At 46.3% G+C, this 23,954-nt stretch overlaps 1 protein-coding gene and 1 long non-coding RNA gene across 16 annotated transcripts in view; one reads left to right on the forward strand and one right to left on the reverse strand.

Moving 5' to 3' along the window:
* LOC107974888 (uncharacterized) overlaps nt 1–23,954 on the forward strand; it is a 325,290-nt gene that overhangs the window by 279,611 nt on the left and 21,725 nt on the right. The gene's annotated exons all lie outside the window — the stretch shown is intronic.
* FGF1 (fibroblast growth factor 1) overlaps nt 1–23,954 on the reverse strand; it is a 105,438-nt gene that overhangs the window by 76,839 nt on the left and 4,645 nt on the right. For 4 of the 12 annotated variants that reach the window (XM_009449859.5, XM_063811544.1, XM_016953980.4 and 1 more), the window contains exon 3: nt 16,258–16,431. The exons of 6 other annotated variants lie outside the window; for them this stretch is intronic. The gene's annotated coding sequence lies outside the window, so the exon portion shown is untranslated. Of the gene's footprint in view, nt 1–15,818; nt 15,987–16,257; nt 16,432–23,954 lie in introns of those variants that run through there. 2 more of the 12 variants (XM_009449857.3, XM_001153608.6) reach the window with 1 other exon arrangement.

A 23,954-nucleotide genomic window follows, 5' to 3' on the forward strand; every position in this document is an offset into this window, starting at 1 on the left:
ATAGAGTCATCCATCTGCTGACTGGCAGGCAGTGGACGCGAGCTCTGGAGAGAACCCAGAATATGAGGCAGGCACAGGAGAAGCAGAGCAGAGGGGAAAGATGAGATCTGCAAGGAAGAACAGCCTGGAGCCTGAAGAGCGAAGCAGACAGAGGCAGCCACCCTGGGGGTCACTCCACACTCTGAGATCCCCAGTGCAGCTGGTTACCACAGAGGAGCAACCCCAGGATCCTGGGGAGAAGAGGCACAGTCAGGAGGAGAGCCAAGAAGTACAGGATCACAGCCTTCAAGGGGGAAATCAGCTGGTCTGCACTGCCCGAAGCTACAAAGAGGTTAACCAGAGTGGAAAGTGGGTGCCGGAGCCTCGGGATTGATCTCCTGCCCCACAGCTTTGCTGTTCCCGTCACTTCTGCACACTGGCACTGAGGTCATGCTTCTCAAGAAAGATCTGCATGTGCCAACCATTGGCTCAGAAACCTTCCCTTGTTTCCTACTTCCCAGCTAGGAAGGCCAAAGTCCTTGGCCAAGCATTTAAGTGACCTCAAATCTGGTGTGAAAAGCCTTACCTTCCACTACATCCTTCCACGTCCCAGCAATCTGAGCTGCTCCCTCTCCCCTGTTGCACACCAAGAACTTCCATGCCTTCTTATGTTGGTTCTTGCTGTTCCCTCAGCTAGGAAGGCCATTTTGCTCAATGTTCTGCTAATTAAAACTCTCCTCATCCTTCAAGGCCTATGTCAAATGCTACCTCCACTGCAAAGCCTTCCTTGGTCTCTCCAGTCAGTAGGGTCCTTCCTTCAAGGACCCACGGTGTGGTGCTTTGCCTAGTCATTACTTCATTCTTTCTACAATTGAGTTGTTGGCCCCCATCCACTCACACATGACAGCATGAGAGCAGAGAACATGTTTTATCTTTGAATCTCCCATGGTATAGATTCTTACATGCAGAAGGCACTCAACCAGCGCCAGCAAAGCATATGAAGAAATTAGGAAAAAAACCCCACAAAAACCTGACAGCAGTAGATGCTACCACTTCCAATCATTTATTTGGAAATTACGATGTGCCTCACAGTTATTTGGACTTCAGGGGTTTTGCCCTGCAATTAATGTCTCGGCCCGATGTTGGGTTGCCTTACAATCACATGTGTTATCTGTGATCTCTAGGGCCATTTCGGTTTTGAGAGCACACTATTACACATACACTAAGATGTTTCTGAGTATTTCCCATAGTTAGACAAAAATGGAAAAACTTGGCCCAGCCGTCAGAAGCGCTTTATCACATGTGCTGCCTATGACAGTGGTTTAAGGAAATCTCTACACAATTCCACCAGGATCATAAACACATTTCCTGAGCTATGAATTAAGAGGAAAAAGTTTCTCAACATGCAACACAAACTCAAAAAGCAGCTGTTCATTTAACCATCTATCATCTTCTTCTGACCCTCTGAACAGGCTCTGACAGTATTTAGATTACATGAACATACTGTTTTATTCCTCAATAGCTTGCTGTTTGTAAGGAAAACATATATTCAAGAAATGTATTCAACATGGTTCAGGAGAACCTTCTATGTATGTGTCAGTGGAGTGTCTGTGTTAACAAATGATGTCCAGTATATGAATCAGGTTAGTTCTTCTTTGGTCTGTGTTTTAGGGGTAAGACGTCTTCTGTATTGTTATATAAAACTGAGAGCAACTTAGGATTGATCTAAACAGTCCTGCTTTATTTCTTTTTCTTTTGCCTGCTTTGTTTTTGCTTTAAGACAGACAATCGTAAAACACAGCTGCTAAATAGAAAGGAAGGCTACATTCCTCTTGCAGCTGTGAGCAACAGAATTATTCAAATGTTTTCTAATCCAACAAACCTGGTTCTTCGTAAGGAAGAGAAAAAGAGCTCATTGTCTTTAACACTTAAGACTTTAACACTCCCCTCCTTAAAAAAATTAGGGGAAAGGGAAATATAGTCAGAGGGTATTTTGAGTGATTTCTAAATTCATTTTTCTTGGATCCTGCAGAGTAGGATGGGAGGGAGTTTTCGAAACCACTGGACTTGTGAAGAAACGCTTCTTCTAGCTTCATAACGATAGCAATGAACACGTTCTGCACATTTGTTTCATGCCAGGCAGAGTGCTCGGGAGACCTTTACCTGTTTTACCTGATTACATCCTCTGAGGTATGTGCCATTTATACCTGGGGAAACTGAGGCTCAGAAAAATGACCTTGTCTGTGGTCACACAGCTGGTAAGGGATAGGAATGGAATTTAAACCCAGTTGTCTAACTTCAGGACCCACATTTCAGCCACAACTGAGGTTTTTCCTAACCTAACCCCATTGTGGTGGAATTGCACAAAAAACATACTTGAGAGGTGAGTAATGTCATCATTCCATTACATACAAGTTAAAAGACTATACAGTATGATACCTTTTTTGCTATGCACACACATATATGTGAATACATAGGTAGATAAAGAGACAGACACAGACATAAACAGGAAAAAACTGAAAAGGCATAAATCAATGTTACCAATATTTTAACAGTGATTACCACTGGATGATGAATAAATTTTAATCTTAAAATTCCTGAAATTTTCTATTTCCTATAATGAGATCTATTACTTTAGTTATTCAAAAATAATTTTAGAGTAACATATACTCATTAACTGAACAATTTAATTAAACAAATAGATTTTGAGCATCCACTCCACCAAGTACCAGGCACTGTATATTCAAAACAATAAAAAAAAACTACATGAAATACACAGCAAATTACTCACATCCCTGCTCTGCTAACGTTTTGGGTGCTCTCCTTCAGGTCTTTTTCTGTACAGTTTTGTTTTTTTTTTTAAACCAAGTCTCACTCTGTCGCCCAGGCTGGAATGCAATGGCGTGATCTCGGCTCACTGCAACTTCCGCTTCCCGGGTTCAAGCCATTCTCCTGCCTCAACCTCCCAGGTAGCTGGGATTACATGCACGCACCACCATGCCTGGCTAATTTTTGTATTTTTAGTAGAGATGGGGTTTCACCCTGTTGGCCAGGCTCGTCTCGAACTCCTGATCTCAGGTGATCTTCCTGCCTCGGCCTCCCAGCGTGCTGGGATTACAGATGTGAGCCACCGCCCCCTGTGTTCTATGCAGTTTTTAAATTAACTAGCAACCAAGGCAGATAGTCAAGCCCTGGTTTATAGTTAGGAGTTTGACCAGCTTCCGGACCTGACCCTCTGCTCCTACCGTGAGACTTCACATCACTTCTCTCTAAGCCTCAGTTCCATCATCAGTGAAAAGGATTAAGAGGGGGACTTACCTCATCAGTGATTAAGTGAGTTAATGTAAGTAAAGTGCCTTGAAGCAAACAACAGATAATAGCTATTATTATTATTATTCGATGGAGAATCTCTGCATTGTGGTACTGTTGTTTTCCATCTCCTTTCTTCTGAAGAGCAGTAACACAATAGTGTTTTTCTTGGAGAGCACGGAAAATTGTTCAGGCTCTTCAGGCATCTAAAGTCAGTTTTGAGTTTTGCAGGTGAGTGACATCACTCAGTCAAGGCAAATTCTATCAGAGTTGAGAATGTGGGCCTTTTCTCATCTTTTATTCTTAGTTGATCCAAAAATTCCTCAGGAATAGTGGAGTTGGTCCATTTGGGCTCCTATCTCAGCCAGTGATACAAAGAACAGACATAGCTACCATGGTATAAAGAGAGAGGAGTATTTGCACACCATTCAGAAAATCAAAGAGGCAGATGTTGGACAAAGATCTTATTTGTGTTTGGAAACGTAATAAATATGACCAGTTACAAGCAACAGGCTATCTAAACTCTATTGCTTATACAATTCTATGACTTCAAGCCTTGGTGTTCTGTTCTGCCTGATGATTGTGGGATATGGTTCTATGAGCTCTTTAGAAGGAAGATGTTTGGTATCAAGCTAATTTCTGGAAGAGCCAGCCTGATTCTTTTGTGGTCCTGCTCCACTCCAGCCTCAGCCACCATTATCTCTTTTCTACATGACTCGGTAGCCCCCTAAATCATGTCCCTGCCTTTCCTTCACCCCACTTAGGGTGAGTAGGGTCAGTTCTCCACTCAGGGGTCCACCTTCTTTATAGGAGAATATCAATCTTCAGCGAGGGTCTTAAAATGTCAATCATTGCCTGACCCCTGCTACATCCAACACGCCCAGTGACTTTCCACTGCACTCAGAACAAAGCCCCAAACTTTTTGCACGGCTCCAGGGCCCTGCATGAGGTCTTTACATGCCTCACCAGCCTCATTTTGACTACTTTCCTCCAGAACCCTGGCCTCTGTGGCATTTTAGCACACACCAAGCTCATGCCCACCACAGGCCCTCCCACCTGTTCTCCCTCCCTGAGGAACAGTCCTCACCCTGCTTCATGTGTGCCTGGTGCCCCTTGTTCTACTGGCCACCACTTCTATGTCACCTGCTCAGAGAGGCTCCCCTCCCCTCCCAATGTATAATAGCTTTCCCTGTCCTGGTGCCTTGTTTGTTCTCTTTGGAGAAGACATCTTATCACAATCCGTGTTGACTTGGTTTATTTCTTTGTTGGCCTACTTTTTTGTGTGTTATGCTCTATCTGTCACCCACTCCTCTGCCCCATCAGAATGTCAGTGGCTCAAGAGCATGGATCGTATCTGCTCTTGTGTTGTTCTACCTCTGGGGAGGGCCCACATGGGGTAGGTGCTCCCTAAATATGAAAGGAAGGGAGGCAGGGAGGGAGGGAGAAAGTCCCTGGAGAGGGGGACACCTTTCCAAGGCAGCCCCATTTCCTGTGAATGTAGGTGGTATCCCTGCTCAACCCTAGTGTTACTGTGCAAGTTAAAAATAAAACCCTTGGGTGGAGTGAGAAGCCTTTAAAGAGGCTGGGGGAGAGATAATGAGAAACATGAGCCAGCCAACGCAGGTCCAGCAGGATGTGGGACCGGCCAGGAAGCAATGGGATCTTGGCTCCGGAAAAACACTGACTTTGGGGCTGCAATAGTCTGACCAATGCACAACTCCCGATTAGTCACCAGAAGCCTCTCTCTGGATCTGCTGTGTATGAAAAGACTTTAAAGTGGCCAATTCAGGATATGCTTCCATCCTAGAGCAAGACGTGGTTAGAGGTTTCTAAAGAGATATTCTTTATAATTCTTAGAACAAGGGACTCCACACCCCTCCTCTGCCTGCCACGGGTCAGAATAAGAGGGAGAGGCCTGGAGGGAACGAGAGGCCATAAGGCCTTCATTGGCTCACCCTCCCTCTGACCTCCCCTAGGGCCCATCCAGCGTGGGAGCCGAACCTCCCACCACAGTAGGGCTGCAGCCAGAGATCCCAAGGTGAAGCCGCCCTCCAAAGGCTTGGCTTGGTTCAGGGGCGGCGTGAGGTGGGGAGGGTCAGGTCAATGGGTCGTTAGAAACAACTCGGCCATCGCCTTGGAAACGCTCCCCCCTGCGCCGCATGCATCTGGATCCACCCTGAACCAGCTGTGTATTAAACCCTCAGACCTCAGTGGGAGGTGGGGAAGCCTTAGGGAGGGTCATAGTGGGACAGGAAGAGGTCCACCTTCTGTACAGGAGAAAATCTTCAGGCCTTAATGAGAGGCCTAACGACCCAGGGGAGCAGCAAGTGAAAATCCATATTCTGGCCTCCCTTGGTGAAAGGATGGGCTGAGGGGAGTGTGGGGGCTGCCAGCATCCCCTCCTCCAGACTGCGACCTGGACCCCTTCCCAGAATCCATCTCTCAGTGCTGGTGCGGAAGCCAAGTAATGTGCTCATGGTCACCTGGTGCAAGGGAATATTCTCAGACCTCGAAAACATTGATCACCACTGGGTTTTTCCATATCCACAGCTATGAGGCAGTCAGGAGGACCACAAAAGAAGGGGAAGAGAATTAGCAAGAATCAAGAGAGACAGCTATGCTGAGAGCTTTACATGCCACCTTGAATTTAACTTCCACCACCGTCCTCTGAGACAGGAGCTCTTACAGATAAGGCAACTAAAATGTAAACAGGACCTGTTCCCCACCCAAGGTCACCCAACAAGGGAGGGTGGAGCATCGGGCAGCCAAAATGCAAAATGGCTGTGCAATTTACCACCTATAATAGCCTGTCCTTTTATCTCTGCAGTCACTGTCCAAATGATTTGAACTCAAAGCTCAGTGCCAGGGGACATTGAGCAGAATTTTCAAAACGTACATATATTGAGGAACTGAACACCCCCTGGCTGGTTGGGAACCCCAAAGCCTTTTTGTGCATTGAGCAAAAGGGATCTATTGAAGTCAACTCTTCTTTAATCATTTCTTGGGAACATCCACAGCTTAAAACTTCTGAACAAGTAGCCTGTGTCTGCCCTGGGCTTAACCCCTTTAAGGAGGCTATTTCTTTCTTGGCTAGTTCTAGGCTCCTGACATGAGGATTTCAAGTGCTTAAAAGGCACAGGATAATAACCTTCCCCTGGAAGAAAAAAGACTGACAAAGGAACAGCAGGGAAACAGGTGACCTGCATGTCCTAGTACCATTTTTTGAGTTCAAGTATTCTCATGAAGACTTCCAAAAAAACCTTTGCCAGAAAATTTGCCAGCCGCAACAATCATTCTTTTCTTATTGAGCAAATACTAGGTGCTGTGCATTGTGTGCTAAAACATTTTAGGCACTCTACATGGATTCTCTCACTACATTCTTACACCAACCCTATGAGATACGAACAAGTTACACTGATGCAGTGCTGGCATGTACTATAGACTTTAGATATATTAACTCACATCTTCCTGTCAACAACCCTAGGACAGAACTGCTGCTATTATCTCTATTTTATGGAATCAAAGAGGTTGTGTAACTTGACCAGGGTCACGCAGCTATTGAATGTCAGATCCAGAATTCACACCCAGACAGTCCCACTCCAGGGTTCATGCCTTGACCAACATGCTACCCTACCAGAGTGCCACAGGCTGTGGCTCTGAAATAGGGAAAGGTTAATGAGAGATGGGTCAGAACTGTCAGAAGTATTCCTGTCTTCTTCTGTGTGAGCTAGCTTTCCAAGGAGCTTGGGGCTCTGCTTCACACGCCTTCAGCTGAGACATCCCAGGACCAGCCTGGGAGAATGGCAGTGAGCTTTGTGTGGCCAACTGAGTGAAGATTTCATCCTTGGAAATAACTCTCAATTGAAAGAAACCATTCTGAAGTCACCCTGCATCTCTGCCATTTAGAAAGATCCCCATTTTTACTTCAAAACAAAAACAAAAAACAAAACAACAACAACAACAACAACAACAAATCAAGGCTCAAGGAGGAATGTTTTACTCCTATAACTTAAATACCACCTTATCACCAAAGGCAATGCAGCCAACTGCAAAAAGCCTGGACTGGCCCAGGCAGCAGCTCTCTTCTCCTCTGGGCTGCGAACTTGTTCTGCATAGACTCCAGGGAGCGACTCTGGAGCATTCATTCTCAACTTTCCTTTAGTTGCTGTTTCTTAATTCTGATAGATATTCTGACGAAGGGTAAGAAGAGTCTCATTTTCTAGAAGCTCTTTATGTCCTTAAAGGTATTGGTTCAGCACTTTGCACACATTGATTAATCAATGCAAACTGCTTCCACTATTCCCATCAGACTGATGGGGAAGGCAGAGATGAGCTACATTGTCTGTCTCCATGGGTGCAAGGGCTGGAACATGCTGGATCCATGTCTCCCTTCTGGGTGCCTGACATCACTTGTTTGTCTTTGATGCCCATCAGCCAAAAGAAGTTATTCATCTCTAAGCATGAATAATACCACTAGGGTGGATTTTTCCAGGCTTCCGAAGTGAGTTCTCTGCAGAGATGACACTAAGCCGACTAAGCCAGAGCAGCTGACACATAGCATAGGGTCCTGGGAACTGCAAGAGGCCAGCCCACCTGAGTTAGGGTGAGAGGCTCTTTATGCAAAAGTCTCAGCTTTACTTTCCAGGCCCCTTTCCAGAGCTATAAGGGGCAACAGAGGGTAGAAGGTCCCATTGCTGTCCTGAGTCTTGGCTTTAACACTCCCAACATTTAGTGATTCACTCAGTCATTCATTAGACTGATATTTGAGCACCTACTCTGTGGCACGGCTCTGTCCTATTCACTGGGGATATAGCAGGGAGCAAAACAGACAAGGTCTTATTCCTGCCTTCATGAGGCTTACATTCTAAGGGGGAGAATGGGTAATAGAAAGTTTTTTTTAAAATTGACAAGAAAATTACGAATTGAGGTAAGCGGCATGAAGGAAAAATAAGTCAGAGGGGAGAAACAGGGAAAACTTTTGGAGGAACTGACAAGAGAGGCAGGGCCTGAAGGATGGAAAGAGGCCTGCTACCTGAAGAACTGGGGGGAAAGCATCCCAGGCAGATGAAACAGCAGTTGCAAAGTTTGAGAGTCAGGAAAGGGCCTAGAACAGCAGAGGAGCAGACAGGAGGCCAGGGGCTGGATGGGTGGGGGTGATGTCGGATAGGTGGGAGTCAGATGGATCTTACCCCCCAAGAGGCCTCCTGTCTACTTTCTCACCTTCCTGAAAATCACCACTCTCCCTTACAGTATGCTTCAGGAACTCATCATTGCTAAGCCAAATCCAGTCCCTCTGCTCAAACTAAAGAGAAGGGAATTATTTTTGTGGCAGACGGGGTATGTGGTAAAGGCATGGCGTTCGGTTTTATATGCAGACTTTTTACATACGGATCATGCCAACAACAGCTGAGAAGCTCCCCAGCGATGGATGTGTTTGCCTCGGAATGGAGTCATTCAGGCACCTGCAAGGCTGCAAACACCAAGCTGGGACTCTCCCTCACCCGCAGCACCCACCCTGCTGCTTCTTGGTGACATCATGAAAAAGGCAAATTGGGCTTCGGGTACTCTGCACTCCTCCTTTCAGCGCCCTCTGCCCCTTTTCAGGCTTGTCTCCACCCATTCTCTCCCCCAGTGCTCTCATGGGCTCTGCCTGGACTAATCTCTGCCATTCGCCACAGTCCCTGATGAATAAGTCACCTTCTGAACACACGCCTGCTCCTGCAACTTCAGGCAAAGTACAGGCAGGCAAAAGAGAGGCTAGATTTATAAGACCTTTCTGTGTCCTTCAAATGATGCCAAAGAAGGGGCTGCCTAGTCCACTGCAGTCTGAGCCTGGCCCGGCTGCCCAGCTTACTAATTAGCTGTACTGACAGGAGAGTCCCTATTCAGACCCTTCCCAGTGGAGCCATTGCAAATTCCTCTGTTGAGGAAGGACTATGGCTAAAACACTTTGAGGAGTGGCCTGGAACTTCACTCCCTAATGGCCAGGCACCCAACCTTGGGTATGTGAGCTCAGAAAGCCTGACGTCTCTCTCCAGGGCTGACCCACTGCTAAACCTTGCCATCTGCTCCTCTAGCCCATCGTTCCCTTCGTTGAAATGAGAGACTGCCCTACATAGGATCACTTTCTCCCCTGGCTTTCTAGGGCTCACAGCTTAAGGAACTAAATCCTCAGTATGGCCGCACAGTCTGACCCCACCTGCTTCTTGGGTTCTGGCTCTCCCCTTCATCCCTGCACTCAGCCACACTGGCCTTCCTCCCGCTCCTTGGTGATGCCAGGCTTCCTCACACCAGGCAACCTTTGTGCATGCTCCTCTCCCTGCCACCTGAAATATTCTGCCCTCACCAGTTGAAATCTGCCAATCCGTCAGACCTCAACCCAAGCCTCACCTCTTCATGGAAGCTTTCCAGGACCCCCTGTTGGGGTCAAGTTCCCCTGCCATGTGGTTTTTCAGGACCACTCGGTAGAATTGCTGCTTGATTGATGTCTATACCCCCATCTAGCCTCTAACTTTCATGAAGGTGGGGGCTCTTGTCCTCAGGCACTGCTGTAGCGCAGTGTCTCACATGCCCTCTGGCACACAGGAGGCATCCATGCTGAGCTGAATGAACCTGACATGGCCCTCAGTAGGCCCATCCCAATCCCCTCTCCCTTTCCTCTTTTCCTCCAGCCTCCCTTCTCTTATTTACATTTGCTTCCTTCCTCCCTCTTCACTCTTTCTGTTCATTCCTTCTTCCCTCTTGGGCCTTGGGCCTACTTGTTGCTCCCAATTTGCCAAACCTTTGCATAATGTGTAGGCCTTCAACCAGATCACCCCAGAGCCATGGCCTAGCGGGGGAACCTAGGAATCTGGCTTTCTACGGGGTTAGTCTGTTATGGTTGCTGTAACAAGCACCATAGGCTGGGTGGCTGAAACAACAGAAACAAGAAACTTATTCTCTCACAGTGTTGGAGGCTGGAAGTCCAAGATCAAGGTGTCAGCAGGGTTGGTTCCTTCTGAGGCTATGAAAGAAGGACTTGTTCCAAGCCTCTCTCCTTGGCTAGTAGATGGCCATCTTCTTCCTATGTCCACTCACTTTGTCTTCTCTCTATGCATGACACCAGTTATAGTGGAGTAGGACCCATCCTAATGATTTCATTTTAACTTGATTATCTCTGTAAAGACCCTATCTCCAAAATGAGGTTGCATTCTCGGGCAATAGGGGATAGGGGGTGAATTTCATCTTATGAACTTGGTAGTGGACACAACTCAACCCTAACACCTACCACCACATGTCCATTGCCCCAACTGTCTTCGACTCATTGAATGAAATAAAAATAAGGAAACACCAGACATGTCTTCTGAAGAAAGGACACAGGAGTCTGGGAATGGGATGGGCATGACAGGAATGGCAACTGGAGAAAGACACCCCACCGAAGAATGAGAAAGGAGCGTGGTACTGACAGGAGCTAAAACTACTCTCATTGAATGGCGTAGCAGTTAGTTACACATCTAGGCTCTGGTAAGCTGCTAGTTCTGAGTTCAAATCCCCACTCAGCCACTTACTACCAGTGAGGTTTTTCCGTTGCTCATAAAATGTGGGTAATAGTAATACCTCACTTATGGGATTGTTGTGAAGATTAAATGAGAGACTAGCCCAAGCATAGGGCTTCACAGTGTACCCAGCACATAATAACTCAATATGTACCAAATGTGCTGTTATTGTTATCATAATAGGGGTGGTCTCACCAGGTATTTCAGGAAGAAGTGATGACAAAGAAGAGGGTAATTGCCATGACTGAGTCCACACGACTCTGTGTTCCCTCTCACAGTCACAACGAGAAAGGCAGCCGAGCAACGGCCAGACCTGATCTTCTTTAATTGTGCTCTGTGGACCAAAGGCAACAGAATTACCTAGGCCCCACCCAGAAAATGCAGAATCTGGGTCCCTCATGAAGCCACTGAATCAAAATTGTGGGGAGCAACCAGGAACCTGATTTTTAAACAAGTTCCCCTGTGATTCTTACGCACATTAAAATTTGAAAACCCCTGGACAAGACCACAGGTCCTGGAGGAGCAGAGATGAGTCATGTCCATGAGTAATACCCCATGTTGACACAGCCCTGGTGCAAGGTAGGCACGCCCCTCACACCTGTTCTCATCACCAACATTCCTTGGGCAAGGTCAGGAGACGGTCTTGAGCAATTCGGTATAAAACAAATCTCTGTTAAGTCACATTTTAAATATAATATTTAGAGGGATTGCATTGGCAAATCAAATTGTTTTCATTATTGTAAATTGTACTGTGCTCAGATACTTACCCAATCTTGACTTCAAGTTTAGCTCAACATGACCTCTGGCCTTAGGCTTGAGGATTGTAAGGCCCCCTGGCCCAGCACGCTTGCTGTGCTTGGGGCTCTGTTGTTAGCACTCTGTTTATTTTGTTCTTGGGCACCATCCACTACCTGGTCAGAAAAACCTTAGCCCCACTGTTCCCCAGTGCCTGTGTTCATGTCTTGCCCCAAAGACCCAATCCCAGAGGCTACTGGTCCTCAAGGTTGAGATTCTACCTATGGCCCAAGCTAAGGTCCTGCCATCTCTTAGCAGAATTTCCAAATCCTGGCCTACTTTCTAGGGTCTTCCAATATCATCTGGTGCTGAATTCCTATCACCAAGCTCCATGTGCCTCTCAGGACACCTCTCATAATCCCCCCAAACCATATACAGCCTATCAGTGAGGAGCACAGGCTCGCTGGACAGCCTAGGTATGAAGCTTGGCTCTGCCACTTGGTAGCTGTGTGACCTTAGCCAAACACCCCACCCACCAAGCCTCAATTCCTGCATCTATAACAGCCCCTACTATTATATGCAGCGTTGTCATGAGTATTGAGTGAGGTGATACACTTACAGCCAAGCACGGTGCTTGGACACAGCAAGGGCTCAATAAATGTTGGGGACCAGTCCAAAAACTGTTCTATGTCTGAGTGCGCATACATGTGAACAAAGCTCCATGCCAAAGCAAATGTGTCTCCAAGCTACCCAAGCAGTGGCACCAGGGGTCACTTATAGAGTGTCACTTTGGGCTTTGGGACAAATGGACTTGTAAGCAGCCTTTTCTCCTCTATTTTTTTTTTTTTTTTTTTTTTTTGAGACAGAGTTTCACTTTTGTCACCCAGGCTGGAGTGCAATGGTGTGATCTCGGCTCACTGCAAACTCCGCCTCCCAAGTTCAAGTGATTCTCCTGCCTCAGCCTCCCAAGTAGATGGGATTACAGGTGTGTACCATTATGCCAGGTAATTTTGTATTTTTAGTAGAGATGGGGTTTCACCGTGTTGGCCAGGCTGGTCTTGAACTCCTGACCTCAGGTGATCCACCCGCCTTGGCCTCCCAAAGTGCTGGGATTACAGGCATGAGCCATCGCACCTGGCCAAAGCAGCCTTTTTAGAATTCACCTTTGAATAATAATAATAATAGCAAATACATAGTACTCACTATGAGCTAGACCCTGTGCTGATAAGGGCATTACTCATTTGATTCCTTCCATAACAAGGCTGGTACTTTATTACCCCCACTTTACAGATGAGGAAACCAAGGGCCAAAGTCACAGGACTAATAAGTGGCAGAATTTGGATCCCAGGCAGCCCAGCTACAGAATCTACGTACTTAGCTAATGTGTTATGCTCCCTCTCGTAAGTAGTATAATTTAATTATTAAAAAGGAAAGGGGAAAACAAGGAAAAAGTTAAAGACAGAGAAATGTTTTAAGCACTTAGCATTGGCACCAGGACTCTTGCAAGTGAATTCAAGAAGCTCACTTCTGGCTGGGTTTAAACCATGGTGTATTTAATAATCAAAATAATTGCTATTCCTTCTCTCCCCTTTTCTCTCCCGGTAGGCCACTGGCCCAGATGCTTGTTCTTGTTCCTGTACCTTGGACTCCTTGCTTATCTTTCCGCTGAGTTGGACAGGCCAGCCCAGGCCCATTCTCTGTTACCTGCCCACCCAATCAGTCCCCTTCCTTCTCTGTGGTTGTTTGGGCTGGATCCAGTCATATCTCAAGATGGGGACACCTTGTTGGTACTTGAACATTTGTTGATTAGTGAACCCTTTCTTCAGAAAAAGTACTCTCACCCACACGTATAGATGTTAGATTTACCTAAAGCATGGTATGCCTATGGCACAAACAACTTCAGATTATTTTTCCAGCAACCTAAATCAAGGGATACTGTATTAGCCATGCAATGCTTATTTAATGAGGTGGAAATGGGTGTGTCCACTCTGCACAATACCTAACCCCTGGGAGCTAGCATACAGGCTGACAGTGTCAGAGGCGTTCGAACCAGAGCAACTCCATCTTGAGTGAGGGCTGGGAAAATGAGGCTGGGACCTGCTGGGCTGCATTCCCAGAAAATTAGGCATTCCTAGACTCCAGATATTTATGGTTAAGGGAATAGATTGATAATGTTTACTACACAGACTCAGACTTGGGAGTGTCCAGATAGCCCGATATTTTGAGAACAAAGGCATTCCTAATTTTGCTTTAAAGATAATATGGATTCTTGCAAAATATAGTAATTAAGAAAATTAGGCCGGGTGCAGTGGCTCACACCTGTAATCCTAGCACTTTGGGAGGCCGGTTGGATCACCTGACATTGGGAGTTAGAGACCAGCCTGAGCAACATGGAGAAACCCCGTCTCTAATAAAAATACAAAATTAGCCAGGCATGGTGCCGCACACCTGTAATCCCAGCAACTCGGGAAGCTGAGGCAGGAGAATTGCTTGAACCCAGGAGGCGGAGGTTGCAGTGAGCCGAGATTGTGCCATTGCATTCCAGCCTGGGCAACAAGAGTGAAACTCTGTCTCAAAAAAAAAAAAAAAAAAGAAAAAGAAAAAGAAAATTAATCCTTTATCACAAACCCTTGTAGCAGAGCACATCTCCCCATGATCTTTTTAAAATCCTATATATACGAGCATGGTACCTAGGATGGATGTGTTCCTCCTCTTACTTTTGGGAACACCCTACTCTGTCAATGGAGTAGCTGTGCTTTCACCACTTTACTTTCTTAATAAAAAGAAAGTGCTTTTGCTTTGCACTGCGGACTCGCCCTGACTTCTTGCTTGCTTGAGATCCAAGAACCCTCTCTTGGGGTCTGGATCTCTTTCCTGTAACAGCAGTCCCAAGATCCTAATAGTTTATGTGCAGTTCACAGAATGCATGTCACCTAAGTGAGTGGCTGCACTGTCCCAGGATGAGATGTCCCTTCAATGTAGATACGGCATATGGATGTCCGCCCACCATCTCCACTGAATGTTATCATCATGGCTGGTGCTACTCACCTGTAAAGTCAAACCACTTAACCAGATATGGCTTCCTTGATCCTTTGCAGAACTAGTCAAGTCATATGTAAACAGCAGATTTGAGAGAGAATTTAAAAGAAACTCATTGTGTTTTCTCTTAAAGTTTTGCATACTAAGTTTGCTTTGGATTACATACTTCATTTGCAAACCCATTTATTCACATTAACAAAGGCAGGGGCAACAGAAGAAAGTCTCTCTGAGTCCCTCTGCCAACAGCAAATTGTTGATCTTGCCTTCAGATCAACATCTCAAGAGGGGACTTTCCTCGGAAGCCCTCAAAGACCAACACAATGAAAACAAAGGAAAAGGGAATTTGTGACTGTGAATCAGAGTCTCCACCAAAATCCTCAGTCATCCACACTGACAAACAGCTCCAGTAAACTGCTGGCCACCCTTCACTAGACACCACTTCCCAAAGCGAGGCCCACTTCTTTCAGCCCTGATGCCACTGCTGCTGGCTCACTGTTACACAGAGCTGGCGGAGGGGCAGCCTGGCTCGCCGTCAGCCAGGATGCTCATGTCCTCCCACTGGGTCGGGGAGCTAACTCGTAAACAATCGCATCCCTGTGGAGAATGAAAGGAAAAGTGCCGGTCACCAGTGCAGAAAGGAGGGAGGCAAGTGGGGGTGGTGGGGTGGTGGGTGGATGTAACATAGCTAGAGAATAATGGAGTGTTTGAATTCTGCTGAGGCAGAGTGAGCCCTTGGGTCTCCTTGGGTCTCTGAAAAGTGGGTACTTGATTAAATGCCTGAAATTTCCATCTCAGTATCTGGAGGGCTGCATTTCTGAAGTGCTCCTCTGCAGCAACCTTGCATACCTTTGGCATGTAATTGTGATGTGGGTGTGGATAGTGTATGTGCCAGAGACTCTGTCCATTCTGACTCCTTCTTTCCTAGTGCCCATCGGAGGGGTACTGAAACGAGGATGTGATATTCCAAGATCAGAAAGGAAGGAAAGAAGTAATCCGAGTGACCATGGGGCCATGGGAATACCACCCTACCAAAACCCTGAGTTGACACACCCAGATAATCCTAAACTTCAGCCTGACTTCTATATCAAAAGGTTAATAAAATCTAAGCTGCCCACCATGTGGACAGCTTCTCCAAGGCAGCTGAATATCCAGGCTTCCCAAGAGAGAGCTAGTGTGACACAGCAAGATAATGCTAGCCACACTCACCACAGCCAGACTTACCGCAGCTTTCTGCTTCTGCCGAAACTCAAGGGCTGCATCCAGCACTTTAGTAAATGAGAAATGCCTGCCCCCTCCAGCCCTGATTCAGGGCCAGTGTCAGGCGGGCACTGGAGGAATGGAGATAATGTGGCGGCATGGTGCATTCATATTTTTGCAGTCTCTAAACTAGAAGTACTATTTTTACATGTCTGTGACATCAGCACGCCCTTCCCCCAGAGCAGTCTGCACCATGGTTTAAACCCAGCCAAAGGTGAGCTTCTTGAGATTCACTTGCAGGAGTCCTGGTTCCAGTGCTATCTGCTTGAAACATTTTCTTTCTTCTCCAAGTAGCATTACATTTGCACTTGGACACACACACAAAACACACACACACACACTCACACACACGACCTCAGCTATAACCTGCTCTGTTTCCCAGATCAGATGCCCTGATTCTTACCTAAAGAGCTTGTAGGCCGAGGGCCGTACCTCTCTCCACACTCGCTCAGTGCTGTCCCAGGGGAAGCAGAATCCACTTGGTGTCTTCTTCTCTGTGTTTGTCACTGTCACTGTGCTGCGGCCGCCGCCCCAGCAGCCCCAAGCCGGCTCTCTGAACCTCCAGGCTACTGCAGCTCTGAGTGGGGAGAGGGACGGGCCGTGGCATGCACATCAGGTTGCTGGCCTGCCTCCAGATACCATGCCACAGAGCTGGCTACCCGTCCCTAGGGCTGTGTGGGAAATCGAGGTGGGGGGGGGGTAGGCTGGGGGAGCCAAGAATGTCAGCCTCTAGGTCTATCTCCGGTCCTTGTTTATCAGTAGAGGGGACCTGCCTTTAGACAACCGCCCACTCCCACACCACCCGCAGGGATGCACACAGCTCTAAGCAACCCCTACTCTGGACAGCCAGCAGCAGGCCCAGGAACACAGAGCCATTGGCCAGCCAGGAGGGAGGTAGAGACAGAAGACGGTGGCAGGAGCTACCCTGGGTGTTATTTTAACGTGGTTTGTCTTGGGGCAAATGTCTGAGCCGAATGGACTTCTGGCCCGTCTGAGCAGAATCCTGTTTATTTTGAGGCCTGAGTCGCCAGGGAAACAGCAGGTCGTGGCTCGGAGACTCTCCTCTGGAGTCAGAAGGCTGCTGGATGAAAGGGAGGCCTTTTCTGTTCTGTCATCTGGCATCCCTGCATGGGGTGTAGGTGTCTGTGTGTGGCAACGTGTATGTGTGCGTGTGTGTGTCTGTCTGTGCCATCCCCAGAGCCAAGCCCTACAAATGGCATTTTGCGAAGTCAATCCAGGCGAAAGCCATCCAGGTTGGGACTGGCGAGGGGCTGCAGAGGTGGCAGCTCTGTCCTCCCTTTCCACTGTTCAAGCCTGTCCCCGTTGGATGAGGTGAATCCTCAGGTGAGCTCAACTTCAGGGGTGGGAAATTCTTCAATGGGCCATGGACATCCTCTTTAGACTTCTGGCCAGGACAGGGTAAGGAAGGGAGGGAGCTGTCTGGACAAATAACTCTTTGGCTAGAAGGTGGGGAATAAGGTGGACTGAAAGGATATGGATCAAGAGCTGTCTTTGAAGAAACCAAATGAAAACATGATTAATAGTTTCCAATAATTGAAGAATCGCTCCTGCTTATGCAGGCGTTTGAGCCCAGAAGGCATGAGTGTGTGTGTGTGTGTGTGTGCACGCATGCACTCCCATGTATGTACACAAGCCTGCTCACCTGATGATTCAGGTAGAGAGGTACAGATGGACCTGTCAGAACTAGAAATATGCTCTCCAGTCTCTACCTCCTCTGGGTAGTTGCTTAGGTGTAGAGAGGATGGAGTTGCAGTTTGTTCCCCACACTCCCCACAGAGCATGGGGGTGTGGGGAAGCCATCCACGTGCCTTCTGAAGGGATGAGCCTTGGAGAAGGAGCTCGTGTCCTGTACTAAAGAGCTAGAGGCTCAATCATCACAGAACTCCAATCACGGATAAGCAGCAGCTCCCAAAAGGGACTTGAATATACAGAAAATGTTGATTTCTTGAGACCCTATTAATTGGAACCCTCGTGAACTACCACTTCTACACCTGCAAAGGATACTGATAATTTGCTTTAAAACATAATAATCTTCCTGAGTATCTGCAAGGTTCCAAAGGGCCTTCTGAATCCTTAAAGAAAATATTTTGGACAATGGTTTTCCAAGTATTAAAGAATCATTATGCTAGATGTGGTATGCATGTTAACCCTTTTTAACTACGTGAAATGATAGACTTGAAAGTTAGAAAATACCCTGAAAATCCTAAGGACAGAGATGCAGACTCAGAGACTCACTCAGGTGGTACCCTTAGTTAAAGTCCTCATTGTGACTAAAACCAGTTCTCCCTGCTTTAGGTTAACCCCATGTTAACCTGCCTGCACTGTGTGGTTGGCCATTGTTGGGCAATTCAGCCCAAGGGCTCCAGATTCCCCCCCTCCTAGTGGAAATTAATAAGACTTTCCCACTCATATCTTCCCTGCAAACTCACAGGATTATCATGACAATCAAATGTGTCCAAGTGTGTTCGAGCACCTTGAACGCAGGGAATGCAAATGCAAGTCATTATTTTATTTTATTTCTCCATTATGTCCAGTTATGAAACCCTGTTTAAACACACACACACACTCACACACACATACACACACAGCTTTTAGGCAAATATAATCCCTAGCTACTGACATATGCTAATTTATCTACTGCATATTGGGTGTTTGGCAATATTACTGTCCAAATACTGGGAAATAATCCTCAGTTAAGGTATTTACTGTAATATAATTCCCGCCAATGTGGAAATTTTTTAAAATTTCATTATAATATCCTTCAATTTCTACATTTATTTGAACTTCTGTTACTATCTAGATTTACCTTTTAAATAACATATATTGAGATTTTTCCCAGTCTGGAGACATGATCATGTGAATGCTTTTCAGCCCCACTGTTATTTAGAGTAGGAAGGGACTTTGCGATGACCTAGTCGAAAAGTCTGGTCTCAGAATAGCCCTCCAGCTCTGTGCCTGGAAATAGTCAGTGGAAATAATAGCCGTCGAAGCTGCTTATTAAGCATCCACAATATGCTAGATCGTATGCAGAACATGTAACAGAAATCATGTCTTCCTCCAAAGCTCTTACACCACTTTAAAAGCCATTTCTGCCCTGATAAAACCTTGTAGGAGAGGCTGCTAGTACTGCAGAGGGGTCCCCGGAGAAAGGAAGAAAATTACAGGTTTGGAGGACCAAAAAAAATTCTAGTAGGTTTATCCACAGAGACGTGGGCTTGCCCTGGAGTCATCCACATCTAAAATGTTGTGGCTCTTGCCAGAGGTGAGATTTTTCCTTTCGCATCCTAACAGATGGACTCAATACAGAGCACTTAGGCAGCTGCTATTACAGAAAGTGGCTCTACACCTCTCCTAAGAGCTTTAGAAGGGCAACAAAGGTAGAATGTGGTGGTTCTGTGGTTTTACTTATTTTGTGCTCAGTGCCTCTGAAAATCAGACATATAGCTATCACATTTTAACTGTACCAGCATGAAAGAAGCAGAGCATTATTGAATCAACAGGGTTCAAAATGCCCCCAATATATACATTTTTTTTTTCTCTCCAGGCAGAACATAAGCCCTGGTGTCTTGTCCTTGATTCTTGAGAATGACATTCAATATTTGCTTTAAAAATTCCCCTTCATTCATCCTGTTTACACAAATGATACAGTTATGTGAAACACACACCAGACATATTGCATTTTCTTTCTAATCTCATTTGACCTTGTTCAGGCACAACAAATCTTAATCAGCTGACGGGAGAAATTGGATGCTGCATGCCACTCTCTCCCTCCAGCAACACATTTCCCTCTGTTTATGCCCAATGAGGCAGTTAAATGAAGGGTGTCCTGGTCTCATGGTGAAGCAAGCGCCACGATGACAGAGGGCAATGGGAAATGCAGCGGACATTCATGGGAAATTGTATTCGTTGCTCAAGGAGACCAGCCAGCCACAAACATCACCAGAGCTGCAGGACAGAAGCTGAGTCCAATGACCCTCAAGAAGGAAGGTGCCTCACCCTGATCCCACTGAAATCCAATCACATGCGCTTGCCCCCCGCTGGTTAGCCTGATTCTTCAGCAACTTCAGGGGAGGATGCTTGGGAAGGGTCCTACCCATGAGAGCTGGGTTTCCTCTCCTCTAATATTGATTGTCTGTCGCCTATTCTACCGTGTTTTCCTCGATCCTAGTTTTTTTTTTTTTTTCTGAGACAAGAGTCTCGCTCTGTCGCCCAGGCTGGAGTGGAGTGGCGCGATCTCGGCTCGCGGAAGCTCCGCCTCCCGAGTTCACGCCATTCTCCTGCCTCAGCCTCCAGAGTAGCTGGGACTACAGGCGCCCGCCACCACGCCTGGCCAGTTTTTTGTATTTTGTTCAGTAGAGACGGGGTTTCACCGTGTTAGCCAGGATGGTCTCGATCTCCTGATCTCGTGATCCGCCCACCTCGGCCTCCCAAAGTGCTGGGATTACAGGTGTGAGCCACCGCGCCCGGCCCCTCGATCCTAGTTTTTTAATTTTAAAATATTTTACCTTGGCCGGGCGCGGTGGCTCACGCCTGTAATCCCAGCACTTTGGGAGGCTGAGGCGGGCGGATCAAGAGGTCATGAGATCGAGACCATCCTGGCTAACACGGTGAAACCCCGTCTCTACTAAAAATACAAAAAATTAGCCGGGCGTGGTGGCGGGCGCCTGTAGTCCCAGCTACTTGGGAGGCTGCGGCAGGAGAATGGCGTGAGCCCGGTGAACCCGGCGAACCCGGGAGGCGGAGCTTGCAGTGAGCCGAGATCGTGCCACTGCACTCCAGCCTGGGTGACAGAGTGAGACTCCGTCTGAAAAAAAAAAAAAAAAAAAAAATTTACCTTTACTTAAAACAAACACTGTGCACATGATAACACTGCACCAAGAGGTATAAAACGACACTCATTAACCCTCTTTTCTCCAAAGATAACCACTATTCACTTTGAATGTATTGATCCTTTCAGGAAAGAAAACTGTCTTTGTACCCTGAATATGTGTATGCTAAAAACACACATTACTGTGCACAATGTCCTGCGTAATTGTTTATTTTTCACTTAATAATAGATGTTTGCACATTGGTCTAGTTCATCCAAGCACCAAATTTCTTGCCTGGAGTATTGGGGTGTCTTCCTAATTGGCCTCCCTGCTCTACCCTAACCCTCTACAGTTCATTTCAGAAGGAACTTGCTAAAAGGTAAATCAGACCATGTACCTATTTGTTCAGAACTGTCCAGGGCCTTTCCCTTGCACTAGGAACAAAAGCTAAGCTCACTACCACCACCTGCCTCTGCAAGTTCTCCCCCAACGTACTCACTGCTCACCGTGCTCCAGTCACTTGCTCCTCATAACGGGCCAGGCTTGGTCCTAGCTCAGGGCCTTCGTACTTCCCATTCCCTCTGCCCAGAATTATGCATTTATTTTCTGCCTCTAGGTTATTTGCCTGGCTGGCTCTTTCCTGTTATTCTTATCTCAGCTCAGGCCACCTGCAGCCTGACCACCCGTTCTAAATCAGCCCCTTATCACTGTATTTTTACATCTCCCACTTTCTTTTTCCTCATACTACTTATTACTTTCTCAAAATTATTGTATTCATAAAATGTTTACTTAGGCCGGGCATGGCGGCTCATGCCTATAATCCCAGCACTTTGGGAGGCCGACGCGGGTGGATCACCTGAGGTTAGGAGTTCGAGACTAGCCTGGCCAACATGGTGAAACCCCGTCTCTATTAAAAATTACAAAAATTAGCTAGGCATGGTGGCTGGCGTCTGTAACCCCAGCTACTCAGGAGGCTGAGGCAGGAGAATCACTTGAACCCGGGAGGTGGAGGTTGCAGTGAGCCGAGATAGTGCCACTGCACTCCAGCCTGGGTGATAGAGTGAGACTCTGTCTCAAATAAAATAAAATAAAATAAAAATAAATAAAATATTTACTTACTTGTTCGGTCTCCCCTACCACATACACTGGAATACAAATTCCACAAGGAGAGCAGGACTTTGTCTTCTCACTGTTATATACTCAGTACCGAGACCAGTGGTTCTCAAGCTCGAGTGTGCACTGGAATCACCTGGAGGATTTGTTAAAACACAGATTGCTGGGCCCCAACCTCAGAGTTTCTAATTCAGTAGATCTGGGGTGGGCCTACTGAAATAGAGTTTATATTTCTAATAAGTTTCTAGCTGCTGCTACTGCTCCTGGTCCAGGGACTGCATTTTGAGAGCTACCAGTCTTGACGATGCCTGGCATATAGTGGGTGTTGCATATACATTTATTACATGAATGCATGAGCCTGCACATAGGATCTGCCACCTTCTTTGTAATGGCAGTTTTGTTTTCAGTTTATCATTTATTTATATTTATGGGACTACTAGGCTGTGAACCTTGCCTCCTCAAAGTCTTTGTGACAGGAAGGCCCCAAGTTTTGTCAGCTAAAATTGTGCACTATCTCCATTGATTTGTCAGTTGATGATTAAAAACCTAAAGTTTAGGCCAGGTGCAGTAGCTCATGCCTGTAATCCCAGCACTTTGAGAGGCTGAAGCAGGCAGATTGCTTGAGTCCAGGAGTTCAAGACCAGCCTGGGCAACATGATGAAACCCCTTCTCTACCAAAAAAAACCCCACAAAAATTAGCTGGGTGTGGTGGCATGTGCCTGTGGTCACAGCTACTTGGGAGGCTGAGGTGGGAGGATTGCTTGAGCCCAGAAGGCGGAGGTTGCAGTGAGCTGAGATCACACCACTGCACTCCAGCCTGGATGACAGAGAAAGACCCTGTCTCAAAAAGAATAGCAGCAACAACAAACTAAAGCTTTATAGACCCAAGAGGAACCAGTGAGAGACTTCTCATTCTTTGCCTCAGCAGAACATCAAACCAAAAGATGGTGCAACTCTCACTTGACATGTGACAGAGAACAGAGTGATCTCTCAGGCCTCCCCTGTAATGATTTAACAACTATCCTGTTGGTTTAGATTGGGTCTTGGTATATTGGAGTGTATGCAACATAACCCCAAGCAGGTTATGAAATATAGAAAGCCTACTGGTTTTCCTGAGTCACAAAACTTCTTGAAAATCTTGACAAGATCTATAGCTCTATTCCCCAGGACACACACACACACACACGCACACACACACACACACACACACGCACACACACACACACAGTTTTACATTTAATTTCAGGAAGTTACAAGATGCCCCAGGCACACTTTAACCCCAAATTAAGAACTTCTGGTTTAATAATTGTCTAGCTATTTGGCAAAAACAAACAAACAAACAAACAAACCCAATCTGGATCCCCAGTTTCTTATTTAAATTCCTGATGAATCCGAGGTTTAAGTGTAAAGAGACAAGCCTTAGAGGAAAACATTAGTTAATAAGATTTATAATCTTAGAATGGGAAACACTTTTTGAAGCATGATTTAAAACCCAGAAGTGAAAATAAAGTAGTGAGACTGATTCTAAAAAGTCTAAAATGTCTGTCCAGGAAAGAGGAAAAGAACTCTCCTGGTTTAGACTCTAAGGAGAAATTAATTGATCCTATCTTTTCCATCTATCTTCTTCTCAGTGGAATTGTGTGAGTGACCTATGGCCAGGCTCTATGGGACAAGACAAGCTTATCAGAGCTTACAGGGTGAGATCACATCCTTTGGCAAAGCCCTGTTGTGGGGTTAATTATTTCAATAGCAGTGGTTTGGGTTTTTTGTTATTTATTTTTATTTTTTTATTTTTTGAGACAGAGTCTCACTCTGTCGCCCAGGCTGGAGTGCAGTGGAGTGATCTTGGCTCACTGCAACCTCCACCTCCCAGGTTCAAGCTATTCTCCTGCCTCAGCCTCCCGAGTAGCTGGGATTACAGGCGTGCGCCACCACACCCAGCTAATTTTTGTATTTTTAGTAGAGACAGGGTTTCACCATATTGGCCAGGCTGGTTTGGGTTTTTAAATGACTTTATTGAGATATACTTCACATACTCTGAAGTTCACCCATTTAAAATGTACAATTAAGTGGTTTTGGTATATTACAAAGTTGTGCGGCCATCACAACTATAATTTTAGAATATTTTTGTCACCCCCCAAAGAAACCCCATATCCAT

Source organism: Pan troglodytes, chromosome 4 (genome assembly GCF_028858775.2).
Source record: "Pan troglodytes isolate AG18354 chromosome 4, NHGRI_mPanTro3-v2.0_pri, whole genome shotgun sequence".
In the NCBI taxonomy this organism is placed as follows: domain Eukaryota; kingdom Metazoa; phylum Chordata; class Mammalia; order Primates; family Hominidae; genus Pan; species Pan troglodytes.